This window comes from Zea mays, chromosome 5, assembly GCF_902167145.1.
Source record: "Zea mays cultivar B73 chromosome 5, Zm-B73-REFERENCE-NAM-5.0, whole genome shotgun sequence".
NCBI lineage: Eukaryota > Viridiplantae > Streptophyta > Magnoliopsida > Poales > Poaceae > Zea > Zea mays.
Window position 1 is genome coordinate 54544400 of NC_050100.1, and position 13559 is coordinate 54557958.

The window sequence follows — 13559 nt, forward strand, 5'->3', positions numbered from 1 at the left end:
TCTACGTGCTGATAGATAATATCATTTGTAGCTGATCCACAATTTGGAAGCTGGATGCACGAGGGAAATCAAACCTGTTTCTGAGGGGGAAGAAAGAAACAGCTCCTCCTTTCGGTTGGAACAGATGAAAGTAACATTGTAAAACTATATAAACTTCATTAGTTATATTGTAGGAAACTGATTGCCTTTTTGGATTCTTGTTCTAAACTTGTCAGGGACCATAATTAGGGGTACCCCCAAGACTCCTAATCTCAGCTGGTAACCCCCATCAGCACAAAGCTGCAAAGGCCTGATGGGCGCGATTCAGGTCAAGGCTCCGTCCACTCAAGGGACACGATCTCGCCTCACCCGAGCCCAGCCTCGGGCAAAGGCAGCCAACCCAGGAGGATTCACATCTCGCCCGAGGGTCCCCTCAAGCAACGGACGCACCTTCGGCTCGCCCGAGGCCCAGGCTTCGTGGAGAAGCAAGCTTGGCCAGATCGCCATGCCAACCGACCATATCGCAGGAGCATTTAATGCAAGGATCGACTGACACCTTATCCTGACGCGCGCTCCTCAGTCGACAGGGCCGAAGTGACCGCAGTCACTTCACCGCTCCACTGACCGACCTGACAGGAAAACAGCGCCACCTGCCCTGCTCCGACTGCTGTGCCATTCGACAGAGTGAGGCTGACAGCAGCTAAGTCCAGCCTCGGGCGCCATAGGAAGCTCCGCCTCGCCCAACCCTAGAGCTCGGGCTCAACCTCGACGCCGGACGACGGACTCCGCCTCGCCCGACCCCAGGGCTCGGACTCAGCCTCGACCTCGGATGACGGACTTCGCCTCGCCTAACCCCAGGGCTCGGACTCAACCTCGACCTCAGATGACAGACTCCGCCTCGCCCGACCCCAAGGCCCAGACTCAGCCTCGACTCCGGAAGACGGACTCCGCCTTGCCCGACCCTAGGGCTCGGACTCCACCTCGACCTCAGAAGACGGACTCCGCCTCGCCCGACCCCAGGGCTCGGACTCAACCTCGACCCCGGACGACGGTCTCCGCCTCGCCCGACCCCCAGGCCAGCCTCGACCTCGGAGGAGCCTCCGCCTCGCCCGACCTCGGGCTCGGACCGACCACGTCACAGGGGGGCCATCATTACCCTACCCCTAACTAGCTCAGGCTACGGGGAACAAGACCAGCGTCCCATCCGGCTCGCCCCGGTAAACAAGTAATGATGGCACCCCGCGTGCTCCATGACGACGGCGGCTCTCAGCCCCTTACGGAAGCAAGGAGACGTCGACAAGGATCCGACAGCCCCGACAGCTGTACTTCCATGGGGCTCAAGCGCTCCTCCGACGGCCACGACATCACATGAACAGGGCGTCAAAACCTCTCCGACAGCCACGACGGCACGTACATAGGGCTCTGGCTCCCCTTTGCTAGACACGTTAGCACATTGCTACACCCCCCATTGTACACCTAGGCCCTCTCCTTACGCCTGTAAAAGGAAGGTCCAGGGCTCTCGTACAAAAAGGTTGGCCACGCGGGAGAACGGGCCGACGCGCAAGGCTCACTCTCTCTCTCTCCCACGTGAACGCTTGTAACCCCCTACTGCAAGCGCATCCGCCTTGAGCGCAGGACAACACGAAGGCCACGGTTTCCCCTTACTGTTTCTTCCCCCTTTGTGTTTCGTCTCGCGCCGACCCATCTGAGCTGGGACACGCAACAACAATTTACTCGTCGGTCTAGTGACCCCCCGGGGTCGAAACGTCGACAGTTGGCGCGCCAGGTAGGGGCCTGCTGCGTGTTGACGAACAGCTTCACGTAAAGCTCCAGATGGGCAGTCTCCTGCAACCACTTCTGAGAGCACCTAGGGGGGTGAATAGGTGATCCTGTAGAACTTCAAAAACTTAAGCCACAAAACTTGGTTAATTGTTAGCACAGTAATTTGCCAAGTGGCTAGAGAAGGATCTCAACACAACACAATAACCAAGAGATATCAATCACAGAGATGGCACAGTGGTTATCCCGTGGTTCGGCCAAGACCAACGCTTGCCTACTCCACGTTGTGGCGTCCCAACGGACGAGGGTTGCAATCAACCCCTCTCAAGCGGTCCAAAGACCAACTTGAATACCACGGTGTTGCTTTGTTTCTCTTAATCCCGTTTGCGAGGAATCTCCACAGCTTGGAGCCTCTCGCCCTTACAAAAGATGTTCACAAAGAATCACAGAGCAAAGGAGGGATTAGCAACTCACACACGACACAAAGATCACAGCGAATATGCACACGCAAAACCCAGACTTGAGCTCAAGAGACTAGCACACTAGAATGGAGCTCAAATCACTAGAATGTCGAACAAGTGCGCAAGAATGAAGTGTGAGTGATCAATGATGCTCAAGGGATGCTTGGTCTTCTCCTCCATGCGCCTAGGGGTCCCTTTTATAGCCCCAAGGCAGCTAGGAGCCGTTGAGAGCAAATCTGGAAGGCCAATCTTGCCTTCTGTCGTCGGGTGCACCGGACAGTCCGGTGCACACCGGACACTGTCCGGTGCCCGATTTCCTTCCTAAAATGGCGCGGCCGACCGTTGCAGATCTGGGAGCCGTTGGCGCACCGGACATGTCCGGTGCACACCGGACAGTCCGGTGCCCCCTTCCGACCGTTGGCCCGGCCACGTGTCGCGCGCAGATTCCGCGGCCGACCGTTGGCCCGGCCGACCGTTGGCTCACCGGACAGTCCGGTGCACACCGGACAGTCCGGTGAATTTTAGTCGTACGCCGTCGGCGAATTCCCGAGAGCGGCCACTTCACGCCGAGTCAGCCTGGCGCACCGGACACTGTCCGGTGCACCACCGGACAGTCCGGTGTGCCAGACTGAGCAGAGTCTTGGCTGTACACAGCCAAGCCTTTTTCACCTCCTTTCTTTTCTTCTTCTTTCTGTTTCTAACACTTAGACAAGTATATTAGTACACAAAACCAATGTACTAAGGCTTAGAAACATACCTTTACTCTTGATTTGCACTTTGTCCATCCATGAGCATAAATTCACATTTAAGCACTTGTGTTGGCACTCAATCACCAAAATACTTAGAAATGGCCCAAGGGCACATTTCCCTTTCAATCTCCCCCTTTTTGGTGATTTATGCCAACACAACATAAAGCAACTAGAACAAGTGCAATATCACTTCAAATAAAACTCAAATTTATTTTGATTCAATTTTGGCATATATGGATCATCCTTTGCCACCACTTGGTTTGTTTTTGCAAATCAAACTCAAATCTCTATCTCTAAGTCAAACACACATGTTGAAGCATAAAGAGAGTCATTCCAAAAGAGATTGATCAAAGATTTCAAAAACTCCCCCCTATTTCCCATAATCAACACTTCTCCCCACAAGATTCTCCCCACAAGAGGCCAACTTTTGACAAAAGAGACAATGCAAGAGTTTTGACAAAACAAAAAGCTCTATTTTACTATTTTCAAAATTTCTCAAGTGGTAGCTGATCCATTTATTGCTTTGGCCTTCATTTTCTCCCCCTTTGGCATCAAGCACCAAAACAGGATCAATCTTGGCCTTATAACCCCATTTCCTCACCAAAATCTTCAATTAAGAGCAAATGGCAATAAGAGTTCATGAGATGAACTTGGAATAAGTTACCCTCTCATCGGAGTGCAGTGGAAGTCTTTCATGGTCCAAGTCCACCTTTTCCCTTTCAATTCTCCTTCGAGACTAAATCAAGCAAACTCAAGCATATGGTTAGTCTCAAAGGGTCAAGTTGTAACACAACTCCCCCTTAATATGTGCATCACTTACACAAGGACTTGTGAGATCCAGGGAATGTTTGTACAACTTGAGCACCACAATAAGAAACAAAATGCAGAATGAACATGATCAAAGGCATAAACACATGTATGCTACAATTCAATCCAAGTTCCGCGAATCTAAGACATTGAGCTTGTTGGGGGCCTTCGGCTTACGAATGTCCTCAAAAACATGATTTAACAGTATTTCTGGAGTACAATGTGTGAACAGGTATCTTCGGACTCGAATCGGTATCACAGTAGGAGAAGCCCAAAATAATACGAAGGTCTAGATGATCACGAAGCTGTGCGCAGAAAAGCTTCGGCATGATAGCAGAAAAGGGGAACCGACTTAAAGATGAAAAGTCAAATTAGACCTCAAAGAATTACTATGGAGTTGTTAGCAAATGTAAAGGGCATGGATGTAATTGTACATGGGCTGTGTCCCCTGCCTATAAATAGATGAACAGTACTCCCGTACTGTTCACGTTGACTAGGCATCCGCTCTAGCGTCACGCTTGTACTTTTACTTTCCTTCGAGCCGAAGGTACATTTGTAATTTGTTATTGTTTACATAAGTAGCATAAATATAAATAAATTGATAATAATGTTTAAAGTGATCATGCTATTTTCCATATTTTACATATGAATCTTTCTTCATCTTTTATTATGATTATGAAGGTATGCCCTTCATAACCTTCGTCCGAAATTCATTATATCCGAAGGAAGATAATGCTTCGAAGGACGAAGGACTTTATCAATTAACGTTTTTCGTGTTGCCTTGTTCTTAACTCATAGCACTTGAGAACAAGTCCCCAACATTGGCGCCCACCTCCGGTGAACTCACTACCACCCTTTGAGTTTTTTAACACCTTCGGCGATCATAAACCTTCGCTATGGCGCCGAAGAAAGCTTCAACAACTGGGGCTGCAGCTCTGCAATCGCTGGACCCCAATCAGGAGACTCTCTCTCTTCGGGAGGCCCGAAGCCAGAAGAGGAAGGCTGTCAGCCCGACACCGCAAGAGGATGAGCTAGACCAAGAGATCAGAGACATGGAGATGCTTCATCAACAAGTGCAGAGGAAGAAGGAAAAGATGGCCAAGCTAGCCGAACTGCAAAGGCAGATAGACGAAGCTTCTGAAGAAGTTCGCCATCTTACTCACGATGAGCAGAACCGAAGGCCTCAGAACCAAAACCTTCATCAGGAGGGTTTCCTCAACGAAGATGACTGGTATGACAATTTCCATCATGGAAATTTTGTTTTTGATGATGCTTCTCCTCTGTCCGCTGAGCTGCAGGCTACACCTTGGCCTCCGTCCTATAAGCCGCCCCAGCTTCCCATATTCGACGGTCATTCAGACCCGAAGCAGTTTTTGATGAGCTACGAAGCAACAGTATCTTCGTATGGTGGCAATGCTGCAGTCATGGCAAAGTCTTTTGTTATGGCTGTCAGGAGTGTCGCTCAATCCTGGTATTCCTCCCTTCGACCAGGAACAATCACTTCATGGCAAAAACTGAAGGACATGTTGCTAACCAGCTTCCAAGGGTTTCAGACGAAGCCGGTCACTGCTCAGGCCCTGTTCCAGTGCACCCAGGATCACGAAGAATACCTTCAGGCGTATGTCAGGAGGTTCTTGCGTTTGAGGGCGCAGGCACCAACGGTGCCCAACGAAATTGTCATTGAGGCCATGATCAAGGGACTTCGGCCTGGACCTTCAGCTCAGTACTTTGCCAGGAAGCCTCCTCAAACTTTGGAGAAGCTGCTCTAGAAGATGGATGAGTATATTCGTGCCGACAATGATTTTCGCCAAAGAAGGGAGGAGGCTTTCAGGTTTTCCGAAATGACCAGGGGCTTCAGAGGAAGATTCTATCCGAGGCACGTCAGGTCAATTCACAACTCTACTCAAAATGATGATAAGGGGAGTCAGCAGCAAAGGCCACAGTGCTCCTCACAGGCTTCGGGGCAACAGCAAAGCTTCTTCCGGCCACCAGCTCCAAGAGGCAGAGGCGCCAGGGGCTTCGGCGGAAGATTTGGAGATCAACCAAGGAGAATATTTTGCTTGTTCTGTGGTGAAAATAAGGGCCATACCACCAGGATGTGTCATGTTACCATCCAAAAGCAAAAGGAAATAGCTGAAGCTGTGGCACAACAAGCTCAGTCGAAGCAGGTCATGCATACTGCTTCGTACCATTCGCCTTACATCCCAGAATATGTAGGCAATCACCCTGCAGTTTCTGTTGCTTCGGCAAGTCAACCTCAAGCTTCCTGGCAACAGCCTCCGCCTCCACCACCGCTGCAACAAGGTCAACAGCCAGAAGGGGGCCAATATGCTCCACATCAAAGGGACTTCAGAGAACAATCCGAAGCTCGCACAGTCAATAGCACTGTGCCAAAGTCGAAGCACATATATTGACAAATATCCTACCTTGACAGCAGTCTTTTCCATTCAATTTTATTTTCTGTGTAATAAAGGACACTTTTTAAATTTCAAGTAATAGTTTTGTTGTTTGCCACAAGGAAAACATATCTTCTACACAGGCTTAAGTTGTCGAAGCTTGAAAATTTGCAATAGCAAGGAGGACCTTCGGATTATTAAATTTGCTTAAGACACGGTATGAATTCTTTGAAGCGACAAAAAGTCGTTCCAAAAGGAGCGCAGTGTAAGTTTTTTGCTCCAAAGTCGTTCCTAAGGGAATGCAGAGCTTACAGCGAAAAATAAACGCTGATTCCGCCGAAAGTAAAAGGTGAAGAAGCTCCAAAGTCATTCCTAAGGGAATGCAGAGCTTACAGCGAAAAATAAACGCTGATTCCGCCGAAAGTAAAAGGCGAAGAAGCTCTAAAGTCGTTCCTAAGGGAATGCAGAGCTTACAGCGAAAAGTCAACGCTGATTCCGCTGAAGTAAAAAGCGAAGAAGCTCCTAAGGGAGGCTTACAGCAAAAAGTCAACGCTGATTCAAAAAAGATTATGTATTTTATTGCAGGGATGTGTGTGTAGCTTCGAAACGAATACCTTCTCTCATAGCATAACATCATCACATCCTTTTGCATAGCATAAGCATCATACATCATTCTGCATATGGCACAAGAAGGGGATACAATATTGATCTTCAGAATGTAGCTTCGGAATATATTTTCACGAAGTTTGGATGTTCTTCATCAGAACACTGTGGGTATTGTTGCGATAAATGAAAATTCTGCTTTACGAATGAAAGGATCACGATGCCCAAGAGGGGGTGAATTGGGCTTTTCTAAAAATCAACACTAATTAAAACCTAAGCAAGAGCTAAACAAGAGCCCAACTTCACCCCAACAACTAGTGCTAAGAATATAATACTAGAAATGTAACAAAGCTTAGATAATACTTCAAATACTTGCTAAACAAATACACAATGTAAAGTGCTTGAATTAAGTGCGGAATGTAAAGCAAAGTTTAGAAGATTCCTCCAATTTTTCCCGAGGTATCGAAGAGTCGGCACTCTCCACTAGTCCTCGTTGGAGCACCCGCGCAAGGGTATCGCTCCCCCTTGGTCCTCGCAAGAACCAAGTGCTCACTACGAGATGATCCTTTGCCACTCCGGCGTGGTGGATCCCTCGAGACCGCTTACAAACTTGAGTCGGGTCACCAACAAGATCTTCACGGTGATCACCGAGCTCCCAACGCCACCAAGCCGTCTAGGTGATGCCGATCACCAAGAGTAACAAGCCGTAGACTTTCGCTTGACCAAGAGAAGCCTAATGCAAGTGGTGTGTGCTCTAGGTGGCTCTCACTAGCGCTAATGAGGAACAAGCGCGGATTATGATTCTCTAATCTCCTCACTAGGCTCTTGGTGCTTGCAATGCTCTAGCAATGTGCTGGAATAAATGTGGAGTGCAAGACATTGAATATGGTGGGTGGAGGGGGTATAAATAGCCCTCACCCACCAACTAGCCGTTACAGGCAATTTACTGCGCGATGGCGCACCGGACAGTCCGGTGCGCCACCGGTGCGCCAACGGTGCGCCAACGGTCGTTTCCAACGGCTAGTTCTGACAGAGAGCCGTTGGACTCATGGCGCACCGGATAGTGAACAGTCCACTGTCCGGTGCACACCGGACAGTCCGGTGCGGTGTCCGGTGTGCCACTAAAATTCAACTCCGAAGGCTGCGCTCTCGGGTTTCTGCGAAGGGAAATACTCTGCCGTGGACCAGCCTGGCCCCACCTGGCAGAGGGTGCACCGGACAGTCCGGTGCCCCTAAGTCAGAAACACTAAGTCTTGTTTTTCAGCTGATTTTCAAATCGGTTTTCGCTCTAACTTGTGTGTGAGTTCTAGAGTGACACCTAGCACTGTATGAGTGTGATTGTGCACGAACACTACACTAGAACTCTCTTGGTCAAACTACTCATCGACAACCCCTCTTTTTAGTACGGCTAAAAGAGAATAAAAGACCTAACTAAATCGCGAGTGTCCACATCTCCTTGACACTCGAACTCCGTAGACCTTCACCTTTTGTTCCGTCGTTTTAGCCGTCGCTTCGAGTTCTTATCTCCGGGATTGTTTTCACCGTTGTAGTACTTCTACCTGTCATGCGACCTAACTTACCATTTGTCTCTGCAAAACACACGTTAGTCACATATAATATTATGTTGTCATTGATCACTAAAACCAACCAGGGGCCTAGATGCTTTCAATCTCCCCCTTTTTGGTGATTGATGACAACCCTACAAGTTTTGTGAGAGTAGTTTGTTTTGAAGATTCTGTCAATAGAAAGAATGGTTAGTTATACTCAGTAATCTTTGACAGAAAGAATGTGTACCATAATAATAAGAGTGAGCGCATACACATCATAAGATTTTTGTTCATATAAAAGTGAAGTTAAATTAATGAAACAAGAGCTAGAAGACTGGTGATAAAATATAAGGTGAAAACGTAATACACACAGTCAATCATACGCAACGAGAGTATATGACGAGTTTGTGAGCCAAAAACATCAAGCTGGTACAGAGAGTAGCAAGCACATATATTACATCAAAATGACTCTGACTCTCTACTAACTCTCTAACTCCCCCTAGCTCTCACAACTCATATCTCTCCCCCTTTGGCGTCAAACACCAAAAGGGACCTGAAACTAAACATCTGAAGCAGGAGGAGGCGGCGGGGGCGCATCCGGTCGAGGTCGAGGTAGCAGAGCGAACGCCGACGGAGGGTCAGAGTCAGTCTCGGATCCAGGATCTACGGTAGAAGCTGGAGCTGGTACTGACTCGGACTGAGGTCGCGCTGCAGGAGCTACCGGAACAGAAGCGGTCACAGATACTGCCACAGCGGTAGTGGTAACAGCAGATGCTGGTGGCACTGGCGGCTGCGGACAGACAGAGCTGAGAACCGGAGAGGTGAACGCCAAAGTGACCGGCCGGAGCGGAGAGGTACCGACAGGGGGTCCTGACAAAATCGATGGCACCACTGGAGCGTGAAGCGGAGGAGGTGGAGCAGACTGAACCGGAGGTGCTGAGATACCAGAATGCTGAAGCATAAGGGCCATGAATGCCCTACTCTTAGCCCGATCCTGAAGTAACTGCTGCTGAAGAGCATCCTGCCTGTCCTGCATGCTCTGAAACATCGAGAGCATCGTCTCGGATAACCGTGCCTACTCGGCTGCCAGGTTGGCCAGAATAGTCGCAAGAGCAGGGTCCATAGCCGGAGGAGGAGCAGGGGCAGCACGAGAACTCCCAGCCTCATGATCATGTGAGCGTGGAGGCATAGGAGGCGGAGGCGGAGGAGGAACCCCAAAATCATCATCATCATCATCATCATCAGCTGCTGTACCCTGAGTGTCAAACTGTCGAAGAGCTGCATCCTCGGCCTGAGAGTCAAACACAGAAGTAGTAGCTGGCACAGGAATCTCAGGAGCAGGGCGGTAAGATCCAAAAACAAGGCGTGAGGCCTCAAGGGTGCTTTGAAATCGAGGTGGCTGAATCAGCTGCGCAAAGATGTGGCATAAGTAGTGAGCATAAGGCAACTGCCGACGAGCACGAATCCCATCCAGAACGGTGTCCTCGATCTCACAAATCAGGAAGTCCACAACATCAAACTCAGAGTGGGAGACCAGGGCACCAAGGAGCCAAAGCTGAATATGAGTGGTAGCCTCCCTGTATCCCATCCTCGGCAGAAGTGTCCGTCTGATGAGCTCATATAAGTACTTCGCTGCTGTAGTAAAGTCTGCCGGTGAACGTCGTGACCCATCTGTGAAAGGTGGGCGGAACAGAGCCGCGACGTGAGCTGTCCCTGGAGCCACACCGCCGTGAGGGCGACGAGGAGGGTCAGAAGAGCCGTAGCAGAGGCTGTGAAGGCGAGTCGTCGACTCTGGGAATCCAAAGAGCTGACGGATCTGACTGGCAGTGATCGTGACATCCTCTCGCTCAAAGCGGAACCTCATCCAGTGATGATCTGGGTCAATCCAAACAGAGGCGTAGAAGACTCGGACCCACTCCTCAACATATCTGCCGCTGATAGTCAGAAGGGTTAGAAGGCCAGGCAGATAGGTGAGATGCGCCTCAGAGTCAGCACCGGCTGCAAGCAGAAAAGCTGGAAGATCCAAAAGGCGGTGTACTCGCAGAGCTATCTGAGCAGACATCTGAGCTCTGAAGAATGACTCCTGAATCCGTGTGCTGAAAAGAACACCTACTGCTGGGTCTCTCTGAGCTGGTAGCCAAGACTCCACGGGTACGTACCTGAACCGACGTACCCGTGCTGCAGTAGCACGCTGAAGATCAAACAGACGAGGATCCGAAACCAGAGGACGGACCTCAGTCTCATCACGCTCCCGGAAGCGAGCTGGAGGGACAGGAGGAGCTGAAGCGGGAGCAGAAGCAGGGGAAGCAGTGGAAGCGGGCGTAGTGGAGGTAGTGGGTATGGCTGTGGAGGTGGATGGAGCAATAGGAGTGACGGGAGCAGGCAGAGTGGGTGGCGGAGTGGAAGCGGAGGTGTGAGAGGAGGAGCGAGGCCGGGAGGTGAGACGACGAGCACGGAATGCAATCTGATCAGATGGAGTTTGCGGCTGATCTCCAAGTGCGGCCTGCGCAGCGGCTGCTGCAGCGGCTGCCACTGCACGGGCTTCTCTGTCCGTACGCCGCTTCTTGCGGCCTTCCTGCTGCTCCAAATACACAGTCTTGCCCTTGACCTGCCTGAAGGGGCGACGAGGCTCCTCATCATTGCCACCCCCTGGCGCCGACGCATTCTTCGTGCGCGGCATCCTGATCTGATGACTGCTAATGAGATAGAGAGACTAAGCACAGAGCAAAAGTCACTGATAGATTGAGCAAAGAATGAGATGACTACCTGGAAAGCTCACACGAGAGGTGACGATCCAGGCAGGACGGGAGACGGCACACGGTCAAACAAGGTCACTGAAATGACAGAAGAGGTGAGCATGTATTAGTCACATAGTCATAAGCATATGAAATGTGAATAAATACATACACAGAGACACGAGACGAGACGATCAAGAAGTCAAATGCCGTGAAAACGACGTTTGACGGATAAATAGTGACATAGGAGGTTTGGAATTCGAAATGAGGCACGAAATGATATGGAATTGAGCCGAGACTTCACGAATAGGTTTATATAGGTGAATATGAGTGAAGTGTATGCTTGGTTTGAATTTAGGCGAAGAAATAGGGATTTGGGCACTCGGCTCGGAAACGATCGCTCAAAACGGGAATTTTGGTGAAATTTAAGCCTGGGATCTCGGATTGGCGTGAAATTTGGCAAGTAGGTTACTGGAAGTGTTGTGAAGGTGCCTGAAAAATTTGGGTTCAATTGGAGCATTTTTGGCTGGTTTGGGCATTTCACCGAGCACGTGGTGTGCGGGGAGTTAGGGTTTCGGTGAAATGGCTATTTGAGGAGGAAAAACCCTCCCGAAGGAGCTAGGAACCTGCAAGGACACTCAATGACCACAAAGGAACACATTTCACAACATGGATTCACTGGGATTCTCAGGATTTGGAATATTGCACAAAGGGTGGTGCACAGCCTAAGAGACAGAGAGATAGAGAGACAGGGGAGAAAACAAATCTGCTCACCGAGGGGGAAGAAGAGGGAGACGAGGTCGCCGGAGCCCAGTCGGGGACGGTGGCCGCCGGTGGAGGGAGTTCGCTGGAAAATCGTCAGGAGCAGAGGGAGTCGCCGTGAGACAGAGAGCAACGGGTGGAGAGGGAGAAACTGAGCCAGGCCACGGGCTCGGGCAGAGAGGGATTTTTTTTAAAAAACGGAGTATGGGCGCACCGGACAGTCTACAGTGCCTGTCCGGTGCACACCGGACAGCGCACAGTAGCTGTCCGGTGAACCACCGGACAGCGCACAGGAAAAATGAATTTTAGCGCGCGGCTGCCGGTGCACCGGACATTGCACAGTGCAGTGTCCGGTGCACACCGGACTGTCCGGTGAGCCCAGACAGAGGAGAGTTTGGAAAATTTTGAATTTTTCTATCTAACTCCCAACCAAACCAAATCCCAACTTATAATCACTCAAAATAACACTTGTTGGGACAGGTATTGGCACCCTCATATACTTTTCAAAATATTTTACCATAGGCTAGATAATTTTTAGAGAAAATAGGCAAATGGTGAAATTTGCATTTTGGTTTGCACTAGGGGTTTTCATGAGTGATTTGAGTTTTGAATACTCCCCCTAAGTGCAGTACCTCATGCATATTTCAAGAACCAATAATTGCATAAAAAGTAAGAATTTAAGTGCTAAAAGCTTAAAACTAAGACTTGTCAGGTTTGACCCGAGTTAAGCTTTTTCACTCGCTTTGTTGGCGGTTATCTCAACTAGGTTAGACAAGTCCTAGATGCAATACAAGGAATTTAAATATGCAATGCAAGCTTGACAACACCATTTGACATTTCACATAAAATTTCTGAGATCAAGAATATTTAGTTCATTCCTCAACATGCAAAAGCGGGTCTTATCAAGTGGCTTAGTGAAAATATCCGCTAATTGATCTTCCGACCTCACTCCTTCTAAAATGATATCTCCTTTAGCAACATGATCTCTAAGGAAGTGATGACGGATATCAATATGCTTGGTGCGAGAGTGTTGTACAGGATTATTAGCAATTTTAACAGCACTCTCATTATCACACAACAAAGGTACCTTTTCTAGAACTACGCCATAGTCTAGAAGAGTTTGTTTCATATATAAAATCTGTGTGCAACAAGCACCTGCGGCAATGTATTCCGCTTCGGCAGTTGACAAGGCAACACTATTTTGCTTTTTGGATGTCCATGAAACTAGTGATCTACCAAGCAGATGGCATCCCCCAGAAGTAATTTTCCTATCAATTTTGCAACCGGCATAATCCGAATCGGAATAGCCAATTAAATCAAAAGTAGCTCCTTTGGGATACCACAGACCAACGCTTGTGGTGTGCCTGAGATACCTAAGAATTCTCTTAACAGCGCGAAGGTGAGCTTTCTTAGGATTAGATTGAAATCTAGCACACATGCAGACACTGAACATAATATCGGGCCTAGATGCAGTAAGGTACAATAAACTACCAATCATAGAACGGTAGAGAGTTTGATTAACCGGGTTACCTCCCTCATCTAAGTCAAGATGTCCATTTGTAGGCATGGGGGTCTTGATTGGTTTGCACTTCTCCATGTTGAATCTTTTCAACAAGTCTTTGGTATACTTCTCTTGTGAGAGAAAGTTACCATCTTTCATTTGCTTGACTTGAAAGCCGAGGAAGTATGTTAGCTCACCAATCATTGACATCTCGAACTCCTTCGACATCAACTCACCAAA

At 49.1% G+C, this 13559-nt stretch overlaps 1 pseudogene; it reads left to right on the top strand.

Moving 5' to 3' along the window:
- LOC103628206 (phosphatidylinositol/phosphatidylcholine transfer protein SFH6-like) overlaps positions 1 to 13559 on the top strand; it is a 94282-nt pseudogene that overhangs the window by 1800 nt on the left and 78923 nt on the right.